The sequence below is a fragment of the Panulirus ornatus genome, chromosome 17, assembly GCF_036320965.1.
Source record: "Panulirus ornatus isolate Po-2019 chromosome 17, ASM3632096v1, whole genome shotgun sequence".
Lineage (NCBI taxonomy): Eukaryota > Metazoa > Arthropoda > Malacostraca > Decapoda > Palinuridae > Panulirus > Panulirus ornatus.
Window position 1 is genome coordinate 22,912,658 of NC_092240.1, and position 25,354 is coordinate 22,938,011.

Sequence of the window (25,354 nt, forward strand, 5' to 3'; positions counted from 1 at the left end):
CCTTACATCCTCAATAAAAACTTTTCACTGCTTCTAACAACTTGCCTCCCACACCATATATATATATATATATATATATATATATATATATATATTACATAAGCATTTACAATCATTTCAATGTAATGTCTACACTGCACTGTAGGTGACAAATTTTCACAGAATGCCTTTTTAGTTCAGGGATATTTTAATTCATAACTGAAAAGATGGGAAATTTTCCTTATGATATATGGACTTGAAAGTTATGCTGTATACTTAGGCTTGAGTGATTAAAGATTCTAATACAGGAATCATAGGTCTTTCATGTCGTAGTAACTGATGATCTTCCAAGGGAAGTGTGTAAATAGAAATCTGCAGACTGCACTCTGTGTCAGTTCAAGCATGAATTGCTTCACTTTTTATGTCTGCTATAAAAAATGCAGTTGAAGTACAAGTTACTGTTGTTTATGCAGTTAGCTGGTATTTCTTTTGCTACAAGGAATAGTGAATTGGTAATGTGGTATACCAGGGTTGACATGCAGTCAGTGGAATGAATCAGGATGTGAAACAACTTAGCTAAACCATGTATAGGTAAGTGGAGTCTGCATGTGGATAAGGAGATGTTTTTGGTTCATTACTCATGACAGCTAAAGACAGTGTAAACAAATGTGGCCTTTGTTTTCCCGGGGCTACCTTGCTGATGCAGGGGCTGGCGATGCTGTTTCTTGTGGGGCAGGGTGATGCCAGGAATGGATGAATGTGTACATGTATATGGGCGTGTATGTGGATGGGTCTTTCTTCAGTTTCCTGGCGCTACCTCACTGACACGGGAAACCGATCAAGTGTAATGAAAGAAGTTGAGAGTAAGTGTGAATAAGAGCAAGGTTATGTTCACTGGGGTTGAGGGGCAAGTTAATTATGATGTAAGCTTGAGTGGAGAAAAACTGGAGGAAGTGAAGTGTTTTAGATATCTGGGAGTGGACTTAGCAGCAGATGAAACCATGATAGCAGAAGTGAGTCACAGGTAGGGGGAGGGAGAGAAGGCTCTGGGAGTGTTGAAGGATGTGTGGAAGGCGAGAACTATAGCACGGAGAGCAAAAATGGGTATGTTTGAAGGGACAGTGGTTCCAGCAATGTTATATGGTTGCGAGGCAAGGGCTATAGATAGGGTTGTGTGGAAGATGGTGGATGTGTTGGAAATGAAATGTTAGAGGACTATGTCAATGTGTGGTGTGAGGTGGTTTGTGATTGAATAAGAAATGAAAGGGTAAGAGAGGTGTGATAATAGTGTGGTTGAGAGAAGAGGGTGATTTGAAATTGTTTGGTCATGCGTAGAGAATGACTGGATTGACATTCTATCAGTAGATTGAACCAGGGCATGTGAAGCGTCTGGGTTAAACCATGGAAAGGTCTGTGGGGCCTGGATGTGGAAACTGAGCAGTGGTTTCAGTGCATTACACTTCGACAGCTAGAGATGAGTGTGAATGAATGTGGGCTTTTTTGTCTTCGTGTTGCTGCTTCGCTGGATTAGGGGGGGGGATGCTTTTTAAATACAAGGAGGAAAGGGGAATTTGAGCCCCCCCACTTCCGCTCCCTTTAGTCGCCTTCTACGACATGTGGGAAGTGTTCTTTCTCCCCAGTCCTCAGGGCTCATGCAAATGACTGGAAGATGAATAAAAGAAAGCGGCAAGAAGTCAAGAGAATGTGCAAGACTTGAAAAAGAATAGCAAATGAGAGTTGGGGTGAGTATCATTAAATTTTAGGGAGAATAAAAATGTTTTGTAAGGAGGTAAATGTGCTTAAGAAGTAAACAATTGGTGAAGGGAGCAAGTGGGGAAGTGATAACAGTAATTGAGTATTTTGAATGTTAAATGTTTGGTGATAGTGGAAGATATAGGGTGTTTTGGTCGGGGTTGACTACGAAGTGAGAGGGTCAGGGAGAATGGTTTGGTAAAGAGAGAAGTAGTGAAAACTTTGCAGATGAAATATGGCAAGCTGGTGGGTTTGGATGGTATTGCAGTGGAATTTATTAAAAAGGGGTTGACTATTGATTGGTTGGTAAGGATATTCAATGTATGTGTGGTTTCCGAAGTGGTAGAGGATGTGTGGATTAGGTGTTTGCTTTGAAGAATGTGAGAAATACTTAGAAACACTAATAGATTTGTATGTAGCCTTTATGGATCTGGAGAAGGCATATGACAGGGTTGATAGAGATGCTTTGTGGAAGGTAAGTTGCTAAAAGCTGTGAAAAGTTTTTACCAAGGACATAAGGCCTGGGAAGTGAGTTGGTTGCTGATGATACAGCTCTAGTGGTGGATTTGTGTGAGAAACTGCAGAGGTTGATGACTGAGTTTGGAAAATTGTGTGAAAGGAGAAAGTTGATTGAATGTGAATAAGAGCAAGGTTATTAGGTACAGTAGGGTAGAGGGACAGGTTAATTGGTATGTAAGTTTCAGTGGAGAAAATCTAGAAGTGAAATGTTTTAGATATATGGGAGTTGACTAGCAGCGAATAGAACCATGGAAGTGAAAGTGAGTCAAGGTAGGGGAGGGGCGAAGGTTCTGGTAGTGATGAAGAATATGAGGAAGGAGAGAACGTTATTTCGGCAGAAATGGGCATGTTTGAAGGAATGGTAGCCCCATCAGTGTTACACGGTGCTAAGGCATGGGCTATACATGTAGGTAGGGTTGTGCAAAGGATGGTGAATTGGTTGGAAATGAAATGTTTGAGGACAACATGATGAGGTGGTTTGATCGAGTAAGTAATTTAAGGGAGAGGTGTGGAAATAGAGTATGTTTGAGAGAGCAGAAGAGTGAACTGAAATGGTTTGGACATCGGGGGAAAATGAGTGAGGAGATAATGTATGTCAGGTAGTGGGAACAAGGAGGAACAATGGAGTGAGGAGGGTGAGACATGTAAGGAAGTGAATTGGAATGATGATGTATACCAGGGTCGACGTGCTGTCATTGGACTGAACCAGGGCATGTGAAGCGTCTGGGGGTAAACCATGGAAAGTATTGTGGGGCCTGGATGTTGAAAGGAAGCTGTGGCTTTGGTGCATTATACATGGCAGCTAGAGACAAAATGTGAATGAATTTGGCCTTTGTTGTCTTTTCCTAGCACTACCTTGCGTGCATGCAGGGGAGGAGGTTGTCATTTCATGTGTGGTGGGGTGGCAACGGGAGTAAGTAAAGGCAGCAAGTATGAATTATGTATATGTATGTATGTATATATATATATATATATATATATATATATATATATATATATATATATATATATATATATATATATTTATATATATATGTATGTTGAAATGTATAGGTATGTATATATATATATATATATATATATATATATATATATATGTGTGTGTGTGTTGAAATGTATAGGTATGTGTATGTGGGTGGGCTGGGCCATTCTTTCGTCTGTTTGCGCTACCTCACTAACGCGGGAGACAGCAACAGAGTATGATAAAAAATATATAAATATCAACATACATACATATACACGGTTCATATTCATCCTTACTTGCCTTCATCCATTACTTTTTTTTGTGGCAATGAATTTGGAAGAGAAACTTGTATTGCAATATCCCTTTCCAGATTCACTGGAAAGGAACATCTTTCAACAGACACACTGGGAAGAAAGTGGAGTGAAGAAAACAAACTGCTGCTGCAAAGTTGTCCAGTGATTGATAGGTTGATAAACCTTATCTGCAGGTTGGTGGTTCTTGTAATGCTAGCAAAGCTTTTGCTATGCTGTTGATGGTTACAATGTTACTGACTGAATGATATAACTGAACACTTGCATCTGCTCTCGTATACTCTTTTTACTACCATAACTTTCTTTTCGTATCTTTTATTTGACCAACCTCAATACACCACATAGTCCTCAAAAATATTTTACTTCCAACACGTGCATCTTGTCCTTTATATATGGCCCCAGTACTCTCACTGACAGGACAAATATTCTTAGACAATCTCTCCACACACACACACACACACATACACACACACCTCAATGTGCCTAGAATATTTGCCCAACTTGCCCACCCCATGGCTCATTTATCCTTCATGGCCTCATTTGCTGTGATATAGACTCCCAGGTATCTGAAACTCGCCACTTCTTGTAGGTTCTCTCTTAACTCATTCCAAATAACCAGTCTCTTCAATGCTCAATCAAATAAATTAGGTTTTATTCATATTTGCTGTCAACTTTACCAGTTTAAACACTGGCATATTGCCAAAGAGACACCAGCTACTGCAGAGTCTAGGTTGAATTTGCCACCAGTGCCATATTGTCAGCAAACAGCTGACAGACCCCCAGTGTCGGACATAAGCATACCAACGCTCCTCTTCAAGACCCTTGCTTTCACCTCCCTTACCACCCCATTCATAAACATTAAAACAGCTTTGGTGACAACACATGCTACAGATCAACCTCCACCTAATCACACATGCCTTACTCTATGTAAACTCCTTATTGCTCTTAAGTAGCTATCATCCTACACTGCATTCATGGCATCTCCCAGAGAGCACCCTCTATCAACCATGTGTGTTCTCCAGATCCTTAAGTACCAAACACAATTCCTTTTTATCGTAAGTATTTCTTGCATTTTTTTTTTCAAAGCAAACACCTGATCCACATATCTCACTAGATACGACATTGTTGTTCCCCAGTCTGTGCATGCTGCTTTCCAACAACTCTACAAGTTACCAGGTATACTTAAACTTGTACTTTTGTCATTTGAACTCATTTCTGTCCCCATTCCCATAATACTTTTGCATTATTAAGGCATTTTGGCAATCGGTGCTCCTGACACATATTAAAAATGTTTATTACCAGTGCTGTACCAGTTTATGTAATTTAGTATAAAACCAAGTTGAGTAGGAAGACTCATCCTGTCCCTCCATTTTCATCGGAAGCTGTCAGAAACATCAAACACTCCTCTGACCCCCACTCATTAGTCAACCTGAACAGGAAAAACTTTTTGTGTGCCAGCCTTGAAAGGAAATGCTTTAATGTTATATGTATACATGGCAGTGTATGTTTTTTTCATTTTTAATTTTCCAAAAGAAGGAACAGAGAATGGGGCCAGTTGAGGATGTTCCCTCAAAGGCCCAGTCCTCTGTTCTTAACATTACCTTGCTAATGCGGGAAATGGTGAATAGTATGAAAGATGTATACATGGAGATGAACACTGCTGCCATTACTGTTTTGTAAGAATTAGGGCAACAAGATATCTTTGTTGAAAAGTCTCAACTTAAAAAGTAAGTGAGTTACTGAACATACTGCAGCCTCTAATATAGATGTTTAGTAAATCATAAAATAACCAGATATTAAGAAATCGACACCTTATTTTGGAGAAAATATTATTTAGTTTAAGAGGGAGGCATGAAAGTAGTTATAGGTTCCTAGTTGACTTAGAAAAGTATAAACTGTTGTTGGATTATGAAAATATTACCATTGACAATTGTTGACAATGGCTGGGTGTGCAGATGTTCCAATGTTAAAGCTCTTTAGAGTATTAATTGTGATGAATATTATCAAACTTGACATCTGTGAGAGTCAGAGCTTAATCTTTTCTGATGGCTTGAATGGTTACAAGGACTCTTTTGTCATTACCACTGGCTTTAAGTAAGATTATTTGTTCCCTCAGGATGTTGGACTGGATTGGCCATTTTATTTCAAGAATTGAATGATGATACTCGAGAGTTCGTAGAGAATGAAGCAAGTTGCAATTTTCATGGTAAGACCCAAGATGTGTAACAAATTGAAACTAGTTTTTAGTTGTGGTAAAGTTTGGATGTGTAACAAATTTTAATTTTAAGAAGTTCTGGATAAACTTGTATGTGGCAGTAAATTTGTTCTTAATCTTTACCTGTTTTTGCAAATGACTTGAATGCAGCTATACTGATTGATATTTGGTAGTTTAGGCTACATGGTTATGTATTTATCTTAAAATTTTACACTTTTCAGAATGAAGATATGCCAGCAGAAGGACCTCTTAGAAAACTTATCTGGCTTTTTAGATGATTGTAACTGTTACACCAACCTTCAACTGTCAAAAGGTCAATAGACAATTGTCTACATATTGAATGTCACGTGAAGCAAGATATTTTTTTGTTTGATGGCTTCGACCAAAATTGTGTATTTGTACAAGATTCTGAAGTAAAGTAATGTGAAACCTTCCTGGGGTTAATACCTGTACTTAAGTATCCTCTCTGCATTTGATTGATAATTATTACACCATGAATGGAAAATCACCGGCATGGCTTTTTCATTGGTAGTGAAGTCTATAAGAACTATGCTCTCCAAAAGAGGTCATATTTCCCCGCTACTGGAAGTAGAGCAGCAGGGGGGTTTTTGGGCCATTATAAACAAATGATTACATAGACGGTGCCCCTGATTTTGGTCATTCGTTTTCTTTTGGAAAACTAACTGCTAATAACTTGCAAACTGAAAATAGATAATTGTAAAATTTTCCAAATGCTCTCCAGCATGGGATGCAAAATGTGACTATTTGGAATGAAATGCATAAAATTGTTCATGCCGATTACGGTTTGGGTGGAACCGAAATATATTGAATATTAACACCAAATACCGAAAGTCCACAATATTTAATACTAGTGGCAAAGCAAAGTCGACCTTTGCAGAGATTTCAGCTGTCGTAAATTGTACCCCTGCTGTAGCACTTTATTTTCCCTGAAAAAATTATTCAAAGATATGATAAAACTATGGTTTCCAGAAAGAAATGTTAAAGCTGCAACTTTACCAGCCACTCGACATACTCCTTGTGCTTTAATGTACGCACATTTCACTGCAATTTGTTTTCCAGTTAATGTTTCGACACATATGTTGTGTACATTGTTAGTGAAGGTCGGTGGTGGAGTAACTTCACACTTTTTTTTTCTCCCCTCTAAGACTGTGTACTATGTAAATGGTAAATGAAGCTAGGGACTTGGTAAGTAATGGGAAGTACTTGTGTGAGCAGTGCTGATGTATGAGGGCAAGTGTGTGGTATGTTGGACATTTAAGGAAAGGTGGTAGCGATGGGGTAAAGAAAATCGTGCTACAATTAAGTCAACCTTACTGTAGACAAACATCTCAGGATGTAGGAATGTCTGATGGTACAAAATAGGGTGGATGTGCTGGAAATGAAATGTTCGACATGATGCGAGGACTGACCATATAAGAAATCAAAGGGTGAGAGGTGTAGTTGAAAGGTGTTTGTAAGTGTTCAAATAGGTTAAAACATTTAAGAGGATGTAGTTGGAAGTGTGTACGTGTTCCAAAGTGGTCTGGACATAGAGAGGACAAGCATATGGGATAGTGATGTGGTATACAGGGGAGGTGGGGGTGACTTAATGTCACTGGGCTGAACCAAGGCAGGTGAAGTGGACGGGAAACCACCGAAAAGCACGTGGAGCCCAACTGACAACGTCTTTGTTTTTGGTCCATTATACATGACAGCTAGAGAGTGGATGTGAACGAATAAGGCTGTTCTTCCTGGTGCTATCTCGCAATCGGAGAAACTGAACATAACATACTTAATCGCCGCCTGCAACTTTAGCGAGGTAGAGCAAGGAAACAGACGAAAGAATGGCCCAACCCACCTGCATGTGTATATACATAAATGCCCAAACACGCACATATACATACATGTACATATATACACGTACATATTCATACATGCTGCCTTCATTCACTTCCATCGCCTCCGCGCCACATGAAATAGGATCCCCACGCGCGCGAGGTAGCACTAGGAAAAGACAAAAAAGGCAACATTCGTCCACACTCGGACTCTAGCTGTCATGTATCATACACCGAAACCACAGCTCCCTTTACACATCCAGGCCCCACAAAGCATACCATGGTTTACCCAGACGCTTCACATGCCCTGGTTCAATCCATTGACCACGTCGACCCGGTACACATCATTCCAATTCAATATTCCTTACACACCTTTCACCCCCTTGTATGTTCAAGCCCCGATCGCTCAAAATCTTTTTCACTCCATTCTTCCACCTCCAATTTGGTCTCCCGCTTCTCCTTGTTCCCTCTACCTCTGACACATATATCCTCTTTGTCAAAATTTCCTCACTCATTTCTCTCCATGTGACTAAACCATTTCAACACAACCTCTTCTGCTCTCTCAACGACACTTTTTTTGTTACCACACATCTCTTACCCTTTCATTAATTACTCTGAAACCACCACACACCATATATTGTCCTCAAACATCTCATTTCCAACACATCCACCCTCCTCCGCACATAGCCCATGCCTCGCAACCATATAACATTGTTGGAACCACTATTTCTTCAAACAATCTCAATTTTTCCCTCCGATATAACGTTCTCTCCTTCCACACATTCTTCAACGCTCCCATAACCTTCGCCACCTCCTCCACCCTGCGACTCTCTTCCATGGTACCATCTGCTGCTAAATCTACTCCCAGATATCTAAAACACTTCACTTCCTCGAGTTTTTCTCCAATTAATTTGTCCCTCAACCCTACTGGACCTAATAAACTTGCTCTTCACATATCCTCTCAGCTTTCTTCTTTCACACACACTTTACCAAACTCACCAGCTTCAGTTTCTCACCCGAATCTGCCACCAGCGAACTATAGCTGACTCGCTTCCCAAGCCCTCTCATCCACAACAGAATGCATACTTGCCGCTCTCTCCAAAACTCTTGCATTCACCTCCCTAACAACCCCATCCATAAACAAATCAATCAACCATGGAAACCACACACCCCTGCCGCAAACCGACATTCACTGGGAACCAATCACTTTCTTCCTACTCGTACACATGTCTTACATCCTTGATAAAAACTTTTCACTGCTTCTAGCAACTTGCCTCCCACACCATATACTCTTAATACCTTCCACAGATCATCTCTATCAATTCTATCATATGCCTTCTCCAGATCCATGAATGCTATATACAAATCCATTTGTTTTTCTAAGTATTTCTCGCAAACATTTTCAAAGCAAACACCTGATCCGTATTTCTCGCATACATTCTTCAAAGCAAACACCTGCTCCAAACATCCTCTGCCACTTCTGAAACCACAATGCTTCCCCAATCTGATGCTCTGTAAATGCCTTTACCCTCTCGATGAATACCCTCCCAGGAGTACTTAAACTTATACCTCTGTAATTTGAACATTTACCTTGATCCCCTTTGCCTTTGTACAATGGCACTATGCATGCATTCCGCCAATCCTCAGGCACTTCATAAAGAACCATACATGCACTGAATATCCTTACCAACCAATTAACAACTCAGTCACTTCCTTTTTTTAATAAATTCCACTGCAATGCCATCCAAATCCACCGCCTTGCCAGCTTTCATCTTAGGGTGCGTCCACACGGTCGAACAATGTCCGCCGGACAAACACTGTTACCAGTTAACGCTGGAAAGCGGAAAGGGTCGCTGATGACGTCAGAAGCGAGCACCTAGAGGTGTGCCGGACACTATCCATGTTCGTAGTATCGGAACTTCGGACACTCTGGTGGGACAGAGGCGTGGAAGTATACGATACAGCCAGGCACACGATGAATAAATTTACTTGGTTACCGGATTTTCTGAGTCGTTTGTTGATTAGTTCTCACCATGGCATTCAGCCTCAAACGACTCGAGGGGGGAAAAGATCTTTAGTCACTGCCGAGAGGCATGAAATGCTTCAAGAAGCGCTTCATCGACTGAGACAATTATCTCGATCGGAGAAAGAGGATAGCGATGATGAAAGTGCTTTTGGTGATGATGTTACCAATGATTTAAGAAAGATGAAGAAAATAAAATCCAGGGACAGAAGCTAATTTCTGAGGTGGTTTCTAGGAAAATTAGGCAAGCTCTATTCATAAAATGGTTGTTGAATAATTATTCCTATTTTCAACATATGTTTGTGCCATAGAATAATTATTCCTATTGTTAATATGATGATATGGTACGAACATAATTACAAGTGTCTGTGTATTCAAAATTACATGCAAATATACTCTCTGAATCATTTGAATTAAAGCTTAGCAAGAAACAACAGTCGTAGTTTGTCTATATCCCATGTTTAGAAACAATATTCATCAACAACTTTACATATGTGTAAAGATTATCTCGTTTTATCTGCCGGATCGCCCCTCAAGTTGAGTGATGTCTGAGCACCAAACTCCAAGCAAAACAAGTGTCTTTTCCGATACAGTTGACTGGAACTATAATGTATAATATCAATCTCATGTCTATGTGCTCAATAGTAGGCCTGTCCTTCACATTATGCATATTTTTATTACCTGCCTTCAACCTGTCACAAAGAAGCTTTGCTTACGTTTAAGTATGGGTCCTGAAGCACATCATAGATGGTTTGGCACGTATCAGGAATAATTGCAGACAGACTATGTTTAGATGTTCTTGTTCTGTATTGAAGGGAAGTGTAGGAGTACCCGGTGGAAAGGTAAATCAACATTGCCTCTAGACGTGCTTCTGGTGAAATGCTCTCTCTCATACAGGTGTCCTGCTTCGTTATAAAAGGTTTTACCTTCTCAAAAAAGTCGTAGAAGCTGTTTAGGTCCATCCGCATATAGCTTGTGAAGTCTGATTCATAACCAATTCGCAATTCATGTAAAATGGTTGCATGGCTTCCCCTTTCGATTCGTTTCTGTAACCAGTCCTTGCACCATTCCCTTCTTGTCACCTCCTTGTCCTCACATATTGTAGCAATTGTCATGCTGCATAGTGCAATTTTCTTGATTTTGTTTTTTATCTTCTTTTGCACCATTGTAATGATGTACCGCACTAGACACTGGCAACGACCACCAGTCGCCCAAGTCCACACAAACACTGACCAGAATACCTGTGTGTTGCCAGCGGACATCAGCTTCGAACATCGTCTGCCGGTCTTTGCCTGGTGAACAGAGTAGACACTGTGGTATACAACTTCATATGGTACCACTGATTGTTGCCATATCAAGTTCCCTCGTTTCGACGCTTAAGACGTCATCCTGCTTCGCCTTATGATATGATAACAGTGTTTGTCCGACGGACACTGATGAACCGTGTGGACGTAACCTTACGCAAAGCTTTCACTACCTCTTCTCTGTTTACCAAATCATTCTCCCTGACCCCTCACTTCAAGCAACACCTTGACCAAAACACCCTACATCTGCCACTCTATCATCAAACACATTCAACACACCTTCAAAATACTCACGTCACCACTACTTGTTATTTCCTCCCCTTTAGTCCCTCTCATCGATGTTCGCATTTGTTCTCTTGTCTTACTAACTTTATTTACCTCCTCCCAAAACATATTTTTATTCTCCCTAAAACTAAATGATCTCTCTCGCCCCAACTCTCATTTGCCCCTTTTCACCTCTTGCACCTTTCTCTTGACCTCCTGCCTCTTTCTTTTATACATCTCCCAGTCATTTGCACTACTTCCCTGCAAATATCGTCCAAACGCCTCTCTCTCTTCTCTTTCACCAACAATCTTACTTCTTCATCCCACCACTCACTACCCTTTCTACTCTGCCCACCTCCCACCTTTCTCATGCCACAAGAATCTTTTGCGCAAGCCATCACTGCTTCCCTAAATACATCCCATTCTTCTCCCACTCCCCTTACGTCATTTGCTCTCACCTTTTGCCATTCTGCACCCAATCTCTCCTGGTACTTCCTCACACAAGTCTCCTTTCCAAGCTCACTTACTCTCACCACTCTCTTCACCCAAACATTCTCTCTTCTTTTCTGAAAACCTCGAGAAACCTTCACCTTCGCCTCCACAAGATAATGATCAGACATCCCTCCAGCTGCCCCTCTCAGCACATTAACATCCAAAAGTCTCTCTTTCACACTCCCATACAATCCAATAACGCTCTCTGGCCATCTCTCCTACTTACAAACGTATACTTAGGTATATCTCTTTATAAACCAGGTATTCCAAATCACGTCATTTTCAGCACACAAATCTACAAGCTCTTCACCATTTCCATATACAACAGTGAACACCCCATGTGCACCAATAATACCCTATATTGCCACATTACTCACCTTTGCATTCAAATCACCCATCACTATACCCCGGTCTCGTGCATCAAAGCTGCTAACACACTCACTCAGCTGCTCCCGAAACACTTCTCTCTCATTATCTTTCTTCTCATGACTAGGTACATAGGCACCAATAATAACCCATCTCTCTCCATCCACTTCCAGTTTTACCCATATCAATCTAGTTTACTTTCTTACACTCTATCACATACTCCCACAACTCCTGCTTCAGTAGTGCTACTCCTTACTTTGCTCTCACTAGACCCTGACTACTCCCAAGACATTCCCAAACCAATTCTTCCCCTTTACCCTTGAGCATTGTTTCATTCAGAGCCAAAACATCCAGGTTCCTTTCCCAAAACATACTACCTATCTCTCCTTTTTTTCCCATCTTGGTTACATCCACACACATTTAGACATCCCAATCTGAGCCTTCGAGGAGAATGAGCACTCACTGCATGACTCCTTCTGTTTCCCATTTCAGAAAGTTAAAATGCGTGAGAAGTATTCTTTCTCCCCTATCCCCAGGGATAATATATATATATATATATATATATATATATATATATATATATATATATATATATATATATATATAGAGAGAGAGAGAGAGAGAGAGAGAGAGAGAGAGAGAGAGAGAGAAAGAGAGCCTCGTCTCTTCCATGTATATCAACTGACTTATATTTCTCTCATGTGTCTCCCCTGATTATGTGATTATTACACGAAAGTGCACTTGGGAACTTATCGTGTTTCATTTTCCCCGTGAACTCGAAGGAATATATATATCATACTTAGTCGCTGTCTCCCGCGTAAGCGAGGTAGCGCATGGGAAGACGAAAGACTGGCCGAACCCACCCACATACCCATTTATATACATACATAAACGCCCACACACGCACATATACACACCTAGACATTTCAACGTATACATACATATACATACACAGACATATACACATGTAGATATTCACATATATATAGTATATTCCTATGACTCCACGGGGAAATGTTTCATTTTCCCGTGGACTCTGAGGAATATATATATGGAGAGAGATGGGTGATTATTGGTGCATATGCACCTGGGCATGAGAAGAAAGATCATGAGAGGCAAGTGTTTTGGGAGCAGCTGAATGAGTGTGTTAGTGGTTCTGATGCACGAGACCGGGTTATAGTGATGGGTGATTTGAATGCAAAGGTTAGTAATGTGGCAGTTGAGGGAATAATTGGTATACATGGGGTGTTCAGTGTTGTAAATGGAAATGGTGAAGAGCTTGTAGATTTATGTGCTGAAAAAGGACTGATGATAGGGAATACCTGGTTTAAAAAGCGAGATATACATAAGTATACTTATGTAAGTAGGAGAGATGGCCAGAGAGCGTTATTGGATTACGTGTTAATTGACAGGCGCGCGAAAGAGAGACTTTTGGATGTTAATGTGCTGAGAGGTGCAACTGGAGGGAAGGAGACTTGTGTGAGGAAGTACCAGGAGAGACTGAGTACAGAATGGAAAAAGGTGAGAACAATGGACGTAAGGGGAGTGGGGGAGTAATGGGATGTATTTAGGGAATCAGTGATGGATTGCGCAAAAGATGCTTGTGGCATGAGAAGAGTGGGAGATGGGTTGATTAGAAAGGGTAGTGAGTGGTGGGATGGAGAAGTAAGAGTATTAGTGAAAGAGAAGAGAGAGGCATTTGGACGATTTTTGCAGGGAAAAAATGCAATTGAGTGGGAGACGTATAAAAGAAAGAGACAGGAGGTCAAGAGAAAGGTGCAAGAGGTGAAAAAAGGGCAAATGAGAGTTGGGGTGAGAGAGTATCATTAAATTTTAGGGAGAATAAAAAGATGTTCTGGAAGGAGGTAAATAAAGTGCGTAAGACAAGGGAGCAAATGGGAACTTCAGTGAAGGGCGCAAATGGGGAGGTGATAACAAGTAGTGGTGATGTGAGAAGGAGATGGAGTGAGTATTTTGAAGGTTTGTTGAATGTGTTTGATGATAGAGTGGCAGATATAGGGTGTTTTGGTCGAGGTGGTGTGCAAAGTGAGAGGGTTAGGGAAAATGATTTGGTAAACAGAGAAGAGGTAGTAAAAGCTTTGCGGAAGATGAAAGCCGGCAAGGCAGCAGGTTTGGATGGTATTGCAGTGGAATTTATTAAAAAAAAGGGGGTGACTGTATTGTTGACTGGTTGGTAAGGTTATTTAATGTATGTATGACTCATGGTGAGGTGCCTGAGGATTGGCGGAATGTGTGCATAGTGCCATTGTACAAAGGCAAAGGGGATAAGAGTGAGTGCTCAAATTACAGAGGTATAAGTTTGTTGAGTATTCCTGGTAAATTATGTGGGAGGGTATTGATTGAGAGGGTGAAGGCATGTACAGAGTATCAGATTGGGGAAGAGCAGTGTGGTTTCAGAAGTGGTAGAGGATGTGTGGATCAGGTGTTTGCTTTGAAGAATGTATGTGAGAAATACTTAGAAAAGCAAATGGATTTGTATGTAGCATTTATGGATCTGGAGAAGGCATATGATAGAGTTGATAGAGATGCTCTGTGGAAGGTATTAAGAATATATGGTGTGGGAGGCAAGTTGTTAGAAGCAGTGAAAAGTTTTTATCGAGGATGTAAGGCATGTGTACGTGTAGGAAGAGAGGAAAGTGATTGGTTCTCAGTGAATGTAGGTTTGCGGCAGGGGTGTGTGATGTCTCCATGGTTGTTTAATTTGTTTATGGATGGGGTTGTTAGGGAGGTGAATGCAAGAGTTTTGGAAAGAGGGGCAAGTATGAAGTCTGTTGGGGATGAGAGAGCTTGGGAAGTGAGTCAGTTGTTGTTCGCTGATGATACAGCGCTGGTGGCTGATTCATGTTAGAAACTGCAGAAGCTGGTGACTGAGTTTGGTAAAGTGTGTGAAAGAAGAAAGTTAAGAGTAAATGTGAATAAGAGCAAGGTTATTAGGTACAGTAGGGTTGAGGGTCATGTCAATTGGGAGGTAAGTTTGAATGGAGAAAAACTGGAGGAAGTAAAGTGTTTTAGATATCTGGGAGTGGATCTGGCAGCGGATGGAACCATGTAAGCGGAAGTGGATCATAGGGTGGGGGAGGGGGCGAAAATTCTGGGAGCCTTGAAGAGTGTGTGGAAGTCGAGAACATTATCTCGGAAAGCAAAAATGGGTATGTTTGAAGGAATAGTGGTTCCAACAATGTTGTATGGTTGCGAGGCGTGGGCTATGGATAGAGTGGTGCGCAGGAGGATGGATGTGCTGGAAATGAGATGTTTGAGGACAATGTGTGGTGTGAGGTGGTTTGATCGAGTAAGTAACGTAAGGGTAAGAGAGATGTGTGGAAATAAAAAGAGCGTGGTTGAGAGAGCAGAAGAGGGTGTTTTGAAATGGTTTGGGCACATGGAGAGAATGAGTGAGGAAAGATTGACCAAGAGGATATATGTGTCGGAGGTGGAGGGAACGAGGAGAAGAGGGAGACCAAATTGGAGGTGGAAAGATGGAGTGAAAAAGATTTTGAGTGATCGGGGCCTGAACATGCAGGAGGGTGAAAGGAGGGCAAGGAATAGAGTGAATTGGAGCGATGTGGTATACCGGGGTTGACGTGCTGTCAGTGGATTGAATCAGGGCATGTGAAGCGTCTGGGGTAAACCATGGAAAGCTGTGTAGGTATGTATATTTGCGTGTGTGGACGTATGTATATACATGTGTACGGGGGTGGGTTGGGCCATTTCTTTCGTCTGTTTCCTTGCGCTACCTCGCAAACGCGGGAGACGGCGACAAAGCAAAAAAAGAAAAAAAGAAAAAAAAAAAAAAAAAAAATATATATATATATATATATATATATATATATATATATATATATATATATATATATATATATATATATTATAATTTGTCGCTGTCTCCCGCGTTAGCGATGTAGCGCAAGGAAACAGACGAAAGAATGGCCCAACTCACCCACATACACATGTATATACATACACGTCCACACACGCACATATACATACCTATACATCTCAACGTATACATATATATACACACACAGACATATACATATATACACGTGTACATAATTCATACTGTCTGCCCTTATTCATTCCCGTCGCCACCCTGCCACACATGAAATGACAATCCCCTCCCCCTGCAAGTGCGCGAGGTAGCGCTAGGAAAAGACAACAAAGTCCCCATTCGTTCACACTCAGTCTCTAGCTGTCGTGTATAATGCCCCGAAACCACAGCTCCCTTTCCACATCCAGGCCCCACGAAACATTCCATGGTTTACCCCTGACGTTTCACATGCCCTGCTTCAATTCATTGACAGCACGTCGACCCCGGTATACCACATTGTTCCAATTCACTCTATTCCTTGCACGCCTTTCACCCTCCTGCATGTTCAGGCCCCGATCAGATCACTCAAAAATCTTTTTCACTCCATCTTTCCACCTCCAATTTGGTCTCCCACTTCTCCTCGTTCCCTCCACCTTTGACACATATATCCTCTTGGTCAATCTTTCCTCACTCATTCTCTATGTGACCAAACCATTTCAAAACACCCTCTTCTGCTCTCAACCACACTCTTTTTATCACCACACATCTCTCTTACCCTTTCATTACTTACTCGATCAAACCACCTTACACCACATATTGTTCTCAAACATCTCATTTCCAGCACATCCACCCTCCTCCGCACAACTCTACAGCCCACGCCTCTCAACCATATAACATTGCTGGAACCACTATTCCTTCAAACATACCCATTTTTGCTTTCCAGATTACGTTCTCGACTTCCACACATTTTTCAACGCTCGCAGAAATTTCGCTCCCTGATAATATGTGATAGAGTGTAAGAAAGTAAACTCTAGACTGATATGGGTAATACTGAAAGTGGATGGAGAAAGAAGGGTGATTATTGGTGCATATGCACCTGTGCATGAGAAGAAACATCATGAGAGGCAAGTGTTTTGGAAGCAGCTGAGTGAGTGTGTTAGAAGTTTTGATGCACGTGACCGGGTTATAGTGATGGGTGATTTGATTGCAAAGGTGAGTAATGTGGCAGTTCAGGGAATAATTGGTGTACAGTGGGTGTTCAGTGTTGTAAATGGAAGTAAAGAGCTTGTAGATTTATGTGCTGAAAAAGGACTGGTGATTGGGAATACCTGATTTAAAAAGAGAGATATACATAATTATACGTAAGTAGAAGAGATGGCCAGAGAGCGTTATTGGATTACGTGTTAATTGATAAGCGCGCGAAAGAGAGACTTTTGGATGTTAATGTGCTGAGAGGTGCAACTGGAGGGATGTCTGATCATTATCTTGTGGAGGCGAAGGTGAAGGTTTGTAAAGGTTTTCAGAGAAAAAGAGAGAATGTTGGGGTGATGAGAGTAAGTGAGCTTGGGAAGGAGACTTGTGTGAGGAAGTACCAGGAGAGACTGAGTACAGAATGGAAAAAGGTGAAAACAAAGGACGTAAGGGTAGTGGGGGAGGAATGGGATGTATTTAGGGAAGCAGTGATGGCTTGTGCAAAAGATGCTTGTGGCATGAGAAGCGTGGGAAGTGGGCAGATTAGAAAGGGTAGTGAGTGGTGGGATGAAGTGTAAGATTATTAGTGAAAGAGAAGAGAGAGATATTTGGACGATTTTTGCAGGGAAATAATGCAAATGACTGGGAGATGTATAAAAGGAAGAGGCAGGAGGTCAAGAGAAAGGTGCAAGAGGTGAAAAAGAGGGCAAATGAGAGTTGGGGTGAGAGTATCATTAAATTTTAGGGAGAATAAAAAGATGTTTTGGAAGGAGGTAAATAAAGTGCGTAAGACAAGGAAACAAATGGGAACATCAGTGAAGGGGGCTCATGGGGAGGGGATAACAAGTAGTGGTGATGTGAGGAGATGGAGTAAGTATTTTGAAGGTTTGTTGAATGTGTTTGATGATAGAGTGGCAGATATAGGGTGTTTTGGTCGAGGTGGTGTGCAAAGTGAGAGGGTTAGGGAAAATTATTTGGTAAACAGAGAAGAGGCAATAAAAGCTTTGCGGCAGATGAAAGCTGGCAAGGCAGCGGGTTTGGATGGTATTGCAGTGGAATTTATTAAAAAAGGGGGTGACTGTATTGTTGACTGGTTGGTAAGGTTATTTAATATATGTATGACTCATGGTGAGGTGCCTGAGGATTGGCGGAATGCTTGCATAGTGCCATTGTACAAAAGCAAAGGGGATAAAAGTGAGTGCTCCAATTACAGAGATATAAGTTCGTTGAGTATTCCCGGGGAATTATATGGGAGGGTATTGATTGAGGGTGAAGGCATGTACAGAGCAACAGATTGGGGAAGAGCAGTGTGGTTTCAGAAGTGGTAGAGGGTGTAAGGATCAGGCGTTTTCTTTGAAGAATGTATGTGAGAAATACTTAGAAAAGCAAATGGATTTGTATGTAGCATTTATGGATCTGGAGAGGGCATTTGATAAAGTTGATAGAGATGCTCTGTGGAAGGTATTAAGAATATATGGTGTGGGAGGCAAGTTGTTAGAAGCAATCAAAATTTCTTATCCAGGATGTAAGGCATGTGTACGTGTAGGAAGAGAGGAAAGTGATTGGTTCTCAGTGAATGTAGGTTTGCGGCAGGGGTGCATGATGTCTCCATGTTTGTTTAATTTGTTTATGGATGGGGTTGTTAAGAAGGTGAGTGTTAGGGAGGTGAATGCAAGGGTTTTGGAAAGAGGGGCAAGAATGCAGTCTGTTGTGGATGAGAGAGCTTGGGAAGTGAGTCAGTTGTTGCTCGTTGATGATACAGCGCTGGTGGCTGATTCGGGTGAAAAACTGCAGAAGCTGGTGACTGAGTTTGGTAGTGTGAGAAAGAAGAAAGCTGAGAGTAAATGTGAATAAGAGCAAGGTTATTAGGTACAGTAGGGTTGAGGGACAAGTCATTTGGGAGGTAAGTATGAATGGAGAAAAACTTGAGGAAGTAAAGTGTTTTAGATATCTGGGAGTGGATCTGGCAGCGGATGGAACCATAGAAGCGGAAGTGAGTCATAGGGGGAAGGGGCGAAAGTTCTGTAAGCGTTGAAAAATGTGTGGAAGGCGAGAACGTTATCTTGGAAAGCAAAAATGGGTATGCTTGAAGGAATAGTGGTTCCAACAATGTTATATGGTTGCGAGGCGTGGGCTATAGAAAGAGTTGTGCGGAGGAGGGTGGATGTGCTGGAAATGAGATGTTTGAGGACAATGTGTGGTGTGAGGTGGTTTGATCGAGTAAGTAATGAAAGGGTAAGAGAGATGTGCGTGGTAATAAAAAGAGTGTGGTTGAGAGAGCAGAAGAGGGTGTTTTGAAATGGTTTGGTCGCATGGAGAGAATGAGTGAGGAAAGATTGACAAAGTGGTCATATGTGTAAGAGGTGGAGGTTACGAGGAGAAGTGGGAGACCAAATGTGCGCGAGGTAGCGCTAGGAAAAGACAACAAAGTCCACATTCGTCCACGCTCAGTCTCTAGCTGTCATGTATAATGCACCGAAACCACAGCTCCCTTTCCACATCCAGGCCCCACAAAACTTTCCATAGTTTACCCCAGACGCTTCACATGCCCTGGTTCAATCCACTGACAGCACGTCGACCCTGGTATACCACATCGTTCCAATTCACTCTATTCCTTGCACGCCTTTCATCCTCCTGCATGTTCAGGCCCCGATCACTCAAAATCTTTTTCACTCCATCTTTCCACCTCCAATTTGGTCTCCCACTTCTCCTCGTTCCCTCAACCTCTGACACATATATCCTCTTAGTCAATCTTTCCTCATTGATTCTCTCCAAGTGACCAAACCATTTCAAAACACCCTCTTCTACTCTCTCAACCACACTCTTTTTATTACCACACATCTCTCATACCCTTTCATTACTTACTCGATCAAACCACCTCTCACCACATATTGTCCTCAAACATCTCATTTCCAGCACATCCACCCTCCTCCGCACAACTCTTTCTATAGCCCACGCCTCGCAACCATATATCATTGTTGGAACCACTATTCCTTAAAACATACCAATTTTTGCTTTCCAAGGTAACGTTCTCGACTTCCACACATTCTTCAACGCTCCCAAAACTTTCGCCCCCTCCCCAACCCTATGATTCACTTCCGCTTCCATGCTTCCATCCGCTGCCAAATCCACTCCCAGATATCTAAACCTAATAACCTTGCTCTTATTCACATTTACTCTCAGCTTTCTTCTTTCACACACTTTACCAAACTCAGTCACCAGCTTATGCAGTTTCTCACCCGAATCAGCCACTAGCGTTGTATCATCAGCGAACAACAACTAATTCACTTCCCAACCCCTCTCATCCAAAACAGAATGCACACTTGCCCTAATCTCCAAAACTCTTGCATTCTCCCACTAATTTACATAACTCAACAAGGCAAACAACCAGAGCACACAAAATCACTCTTCGTTAATTAGAGAACAAATCAACTTTTAATACCACCATCACTAACCTAATTACTGAAAGACACAATGAAAACTGGCACTACCTCCTCAGCACAGAACCCACAATAACCATATGTGACAGATGTTTTCAGATAATCCACATCTACCGCACTAGTCCACCCCCCCCCCCCCCCCCCCCCACACGCACGAAGCACTCCTGGCCCATTCCAATGAACTCCCTTCTAAAGAACACACAAACACTTTCATGAGACAGTACTCAAAACAGCCATAAACCAACCTCATATATAAATAGGAGTCTCCAAAGAAAACCTGCATAAAACCAAACCAGAAACAACCGCCCACCCACCTTTCACTCCCACTGATACAAGCAATGAAATTAAATCCTTAAAATAACTTCCATATTACAGGTCCTGACAGCATACCAAACTTTCATATTAAATAGTAAGGTCCATTTGCAATCCACGCTTTTACATACACTTTCTACCACTCCTTGCGACACAACAAAACCCCTAACATCTTGCCAACACAGCAGCAATCCTAAAACCTTTTAAATCCCCGAACTTCTTCCTCCCATCACCCTATATTGCTTCAGTTTTCAAAAACCGAACTGTGAGAAGAAAATTTTTTCACAACGGAATCAAATCAAACATCCCACTTTCACCCACACAACATGGCCTCAGACCCAACTGCTTTACCACTACGTTAACACACTGACCTCACAACATATCCGACATGACTTCAACCAACCACAGCCTCTCTTCCGCACAGTACTAGTGGCAATAATCACTAAAGCATTCGATACTGTCCATCGACATATCCTCTCACAAAGGATACCTGACGCCATCCTCCACAACAGTGCCCAAAGTGGTTGGTCAAATTCATTGCCGGCCGCCAAGGCAAAGTCCACTTACAAAGGATTAAACTCTTAAACACTCAAACTCGAGCTTAAGTTTCCAATGATCAGTTCTTTGTTCAATTCTCTTCGTTAGTCTCTTCCCACACAACCTCCCATCAGCTTCAGCAAAATACACCATGAAGATCTTCATGTACAGACGACCTCATAATCACAACAGCAACAACATGAAGAGCTACATTACACACTGGAACAATGGATCACCCAGAGCAGAATGTCTACATCTCCACAGATGTATTCAATCACTTGTTTAACCTCAGCCAGACCTCGATACAACACCCACATCCTCCACTCATCTTGAATGGACAATCACTCCTACTGAACAAGACACCCACCATTCTAGGCATCGAATACATCATTCATTCCCCTACATCAATAACATTATAAAACAAACTAACAATCTAAATACCCACACAACACCAACTGGCATCAGGTTTGAACAAGAAAAAAAATCCCTTAACTTCCTCAACAAACAATTCATCAGTGCCCCTTCATGCCTCACCTACCTGGTCTTTCATCTTCACAAAAGCAAAAACAAACAAAGCTACAAACTACACATAATAGTGCACTCCGAACAATCATAGGCTGCCGAGCAACCAGAAACACTCGGCACCTACACACTGGAACAAAAGATCCATATAATACACTCCCAACTCTTAACTTTTTTTTTTCTTTAATGTCGGAGGCTCTAGTCACGGACAAAAGTACACAGGCCTCAATGAAAATGAAAAGGAAGAAGAAGAGACGAGGAAAAGCATTTACGAATTTTGGAGTAAGTATAAAACCTGTCTTTTGAGAGGTGCCACGTCATAGTTAGTAGAAAAGACATGAGAGGACAGAAAGTTCCAAAGGTGCAACATGCTGGGAAAGAAACAATTTCCAAAACGGCACATCCTTGATTTGCTAACGGCCACACAGTAATCATGTGACGTTGTTGACTGCCGAGTGGAGGCCCACAAACAGCCAGCTCTCCGGTGCAAAAAAAAAAAAAAAGTAAAACCTAGAGAAGAGGGAAAGTGAACCATCATTGCGGCATAGGGCAAGCGGGTCAAGTTTTGACGTTAGCCTGGAAGAGTTTATAAGTCGGACTGCTTTCGACTCTAACTCTAGTAAGGATAGAGAGCTAGAACCACCCTAGATATGAGAGCAGGGGCATATCAGTCCATTGTATTAACGGAGTAACTGTTCGGAAGAAGTGAAATTTCGACACCTAAACAGGACTCCCGTTTCTCAGAAGTAAATTTAGCTACTCCGGTAATTTGAGGTTTCTAAGACAGAGAGGATGTTACAGAAAACCCAGAATGTTTAGTGAGCCACAAGGTGGATTTACAAATCCATCAAAGGAGAGAGGAAAGTTCTAAGGAATTCTCGATAAAGAGACAGGAAGAAACTAAGTCTTTGAGGCATTAAATTTAAAAAAAGATTTCGTCTATCTCACTGAGATATCCTGTCCAAGTCTAGAGGGACATAGCTGTTGATGGAGAAATGAGGGGTGGGGGGCGCTGATCCATCAATAACCACGAGACAGATCGGCCGGAGAAGAAAGTAGATATGAAAGAGCAAAGTCAGAGTGGAAAGCCAAAAGAGGGGAGCTTAAAGAAGACACCCCGATGCCATAGCCTGTCAACAGCTTTGGATATGTCAGTGGCAACTACATACTAAATCTTTGACGGGTGATGACCAGACATTAGTAAGATAGGAAAGAATATCACCAGTGGATCTCGCCTTGTGGGAGCCAACAAATGATTAGGGAGAAGATTGTGATATTACAAGTGTCTAAGGATATGGGAGTTGAGAAGGGATTCAAAGACTTTGGATATGATAGATGTCAGAACAAAAAGACGATAGTTAAAAGAGGCTGAACGGTTACTCTTGTTAGGGATGTGAAGTATCAACGTATGCTTCCAAGAAGAAGCAAAAGTTCTGGTTTTTAAACAGAAACGGAACAGACGAGCAAGCACAAGTGCACGTTCAGAGACACACGCTTCCAGGGATGGATGCCGTGAGGACCATAACCCTTGCTTGCGTCCAGAGAGAGAAGCGCTTTTCGGACACTTCGAAAAGAGATTACGGGAAGAGGCATAGGAATAGTAAGAAGCGCATCAGGGGATGAAGGAGTCATCCAAGGAAGAGTCTGAGAAGAAACGGGAACCAAAAAGAGTGCCTTTGTCCTCGGGAGAGACAGCTATAGTACCGACAGAACTGAAAAGCGAAGAAAAGGTAGAGCGACAGAAGTTGTTGGAGATGCCCTTGGCTAAAGAGTTAAAAAACCTCACCTCACCTAACCTAACCTACCAGTGGAAGATTATGAAAGGTTACCGCACGGCCTTTGGATAAAGAAAAGCCCTGGCTCACGGATGATATACTCGCCATGATTACGGGCAGTGATATATGTTAAATGGGAGTCGGAGGAAAGAGAGTTTTTCCAAGCCCGGTATGCCTAATCCCTTGCCTGAATGGCATGTCAAGGAACAGTTGTACCACAGACTGGAAAAAAGTGGTAGGACGAGGGGATAAAAGTTCCCATTCCCGCAAGAATAACCTCTTCTTTACTTTAGCAGAGACAGAAGCAACGCCACATAAGAGACTAATTCATCCATGGAAATTCAGAGAAGAAATTTCGTAAGTTATTCCAGTCAGCTTTATGACCTGCGAATATTGACGTTTCGAAAGGGGCTGCTGGAGGAGGAGGTGCCGTTAAAACAGATACATTAACAAGAAATTGGTAAAATGAATCAACTGGAAGATATATCGTGTATCTCCAGTGCAAAGGATTAGACATGAAAAACATATCCAGAATATTAGGAGAGTGGTCCCAGCGGTCAGGACTATGGGTAGGCTGGGTTATAACTTGATCTAGATCACTGAGAATGGAGAACATTGGGGCTTCAATCCCCTCACCATCCATGTGGGGGGAGTTCAACCAATCTCTATGGTAAACGTAGAAATATCCCAAGTACATGATTTCGGCTTGCGGGTGAGGATGCCACGGCCTCAAAAGCAGGAAAGTATGAGAATTCGCAGAATTGAGATAGTCGGTGAAACAAAGGAAAAACTGGTAGGTGGGAGACAGACTTTGAGCCAGATGGCATCAAAATTTGGAGACTCAAAGTCCTCAAGGTGTGTCATAGATGTAATGATGATGGAATAAACACAGACAACACCTCTGAATGGAATCGTGAGTGGAAACTATAGCTGGGTATGAGAAGAGGGGCTAGCGAGACCATCATGAGACAACTGGGTCACAAAGACAAATAAGATATCGGGAGAGGTACTAGGTCATCGTTCAACATAAGAGAGGTAACTGGATGACCACAAACTCTGGTATAGTGAACAGGAAAAAGAGGTATATCTCTTATAGAGGAGAAAGGTCGTGGAAGGGGCCTGAACTACTACTGTCAGGGTCTTCCCTCTCATTGGCAGCAGAGTCAGGCGGAAACCCTAAGATTCTTAACATTCCATGATGCCGGAGACCAGGTGGCCCTAAGTACGTTGGACTCTTCCATGATTACATCTGAAACGACTGTGCAGACAGGAGATGGCGGAAACACTTACGAGAAAGAAAAAAAAATGTGAAATTGGAGTGGGTGTATGGTGCTTGTGAGAAGATGGCAGGACGAGCGTGGTAGTTAGGTTTTGATGAAGACAGAAAAGTAAGACTAGAAATCCTAACATGGAGAGTGTGAGATGGTTCCGGCCACCACCACTTTAACACTCCTCAGTCAGGACGGTAGCACCACCCTGGGCGGCTCCTGTCAACAGCCTACCACCTGATGAATGGCATTCACCACTTTACAACAGCACGAGACCCTTCCCACTCAGACCACTTCATAATCAACCACCAAATCCCTGAGCAATAATTAAAAGCTTACCCCCGCCTCACACTTCAACAACCCTATACACTGATCCACCCAACAATTTAAATAACACTGAAATAAACCTACAAGCACAAAATAACAGCCTCCCTACTCAAACTCCAACCCACTAGA

At 41.9% G+C, this 25,354-nt stretch overlaps 1 protein-coding gene and 1 long non-coding RNA gene across 3 annotated transcripts in view; one reads left to right on the forward strand and one right to left on the reverse strand.

Moving 5' to 3' along the window:
* The window catches only part of LOC139754634 (uncharacterized), a 33,351-nt gene extending 27,178 nt beyond the window's left edge, over positions 1-6,173 (forward strand). For both annotated transcript variants that reach the window (XR_011713914.1, XR_011713915.1), the window contains exons 5-7: positions 3,585-3,701; positions 5,642-5,731; positions 5,962-6,173. This is a non-coding gene — a long non-coding RNA (uncharacterized lncRNA). The remainder of the gene's footprint in view (positions 1-3,584; positions 3,702-5,641; positions 5,732-5,961) is intronic.
* The window catches only part of Vps28 (vacuolar protein sorting 28), a 142,722-nt gene that overhangs the window by 75,014 nt on the left and 42,354 nt on the right, over positions 1-25,354 (reverse strand). The gene's annotated exons all lie outside the window — the stretch shown is intronic.